The 1,844-nt window shown below is 36.4% G+C and overlaps 1 non-coding gene across 1 annotated transcript; it reads left to right on the forward strand.

Moving 5' to 3' along the window:
- Positions 1 to 1,112: 1,112 nt before the first annotated feature.
- LOC136512135 (small nucleolar RNA R66) lies at positions 1,113 to 1,184 on the forward strand. The gene has a single exon (XR_010772988.1). It is a non-coding gene; the product is annotated as a small nucleolar RNA R66 (small nucleolar RNA).
- Positions 1,185 to 1,844: the final 660 nt, after the last annotated feature.

Genomic DNA, 1,844 nt, shown 5'->3' on the forward strand with positions numbered 1-1,844 from the left:
CTAGATCCTAAATGCATATGCAATGAGTTAGAGCATCTAGTGGCACTTTGATAACCGCATTCCGATATGAGTTTCACCCCTCTTAATAGTATGGCTATCGAACCTAAATGTGATCACACTCTCTAAGTGTCTTGATCACCAAAACAAAATAGCTCCTACCATTTATACATTTGCTTTGAACCTTTTGTTTTTCTCTTTCTTCTTTTCAAGTCCAAGCACTTGATCATCACCATAGCATCACCATCATCATGTCATGATCTTCATTTGCTTCACCACTTGGCATGTGCTACCTATCTCATGATCACTTGATAAACTAGGTTAGCACTTAGGGTTTCATCAATTCACCAAAACCAAACTAGAGCTTTCAATAATACAAACCTATTTTTTATAAATACAATGCCTGTTGAGTGCGCAGTTTAGGATATGGCAAATGTTGTGATTTTCAGGTCAACACCACCAAGATTGTGTTGAAGCTGCAGTGCCAAAGTCAAGGTACTATCTCATTTCTCCTATACTAAACATGTTGTTCTGTATTTCTCATCACTTATCTGGATGCTGCAATTGTGGAGTCTACCACTGTTCTAAAAACTTGTCGTCGAATTTCAATTTTACTAGTAGTTCTATAAGCAGGCTATGCGATGTCTGATATTGTTTACAAGCCTACATACTCTGCCTATTTTTTATTATTCATGTATTCATCATTTATTGAACATAGAAGAGTGTTTTTCATATTATTTAACAAGGCTAATCCTATTGCTTGGTCCCTGACATTAGCTGTTCTAAGTATGATTTAAGTTTGAATGGTAGCTTATTATAATATATTGCTGTGTTACTTGCTTGCTACTAGTAGTGCTAGGGACATTCTGATTCAGATTATCATCAGGTTCTAATTATTGGCCTGAGCCAGATTATTTTTTTGGTGGCAAATTTGGTATAGAGGAACACATAAATATGGTAACATATGTAGTACCTGATTATTAACTGTAGAGCTTTAGCTATATATCTGTCAATACGTTGTATTCTAGAAAACATCTGTTCTCTAGAGTTGAGATCTCTTGGTCCTATTATTGTTAATCTGACTATTTGTTCAAATGCTTAATGCTTTTGTGGGGTCCTATGATGGCATTAATCTCTGAGACCTGATTATTCACATGATGACAACTATAACAATATCTTCTGAGCTCTGATTTGAGTTTTAATATACCTTTGCTGATTTGTCTAGGATAATTCATTTTGAGAATTGCAATATACCTTTGCTTCATATAGATTGGCCTAGTGTTTTAGAAAAAAAAATGTCCATCTGGTGGTGAAATCATAACTGAACCACAACTGATTTTGTGCTTTTGTGTTCTAGAAAATTGCAAAATAGGCAAGGTACTAATTTTTGAAGAGATGATAGGGTGAATAGCTAACATTCTGCAATCTGAAAGAAACTATGGTATTAATCATGAATGCCTGAGGCCTGCTCCTCTTCTCCTCGCGCTGTAAAAATGCCACAAGTAGTTGAAACTATTAAGTCAATCGTTTTCTGTGTTGGCAACCCCCCACCCACCCACCCAATTTTTTTGGTAGCTAAGTCAAATGTTTTGAACAGGCAATGATTTGGTTCATATATCAGACCCTATACGGAGCAGGCTACTAGGATTGATACGGAGCAGGCTAGGATTTTTCTGTTGGTTCATAATGAGTGCCTTCATTCAGACTGTCGCATACCTTCTCTCTGGTATTGTTTGTACTGAACTATATCTCTCTACTGTCTCAGTAGTAGTTTACTGCACAACCTTATCTGCTTTTGGGGTAGCTTTAAACCCTTTACCACCATACTCTGCACAAAGATACAACTA

This window comes from Miscanthus floridulus, chromosome 1, assembly GCF_019320115.1.
Source record: "Miscanthus floridulus cultivar M001 chromosome 1, ASM1932011v1, whole genome shotgun sequence".
Lineage (NCBI taxonomy): Eukaryota > Viridiplantae > Streptophyta > Magnoliopsida > Poales > Poaceae > Miscanthus > Miscanthus floridulus.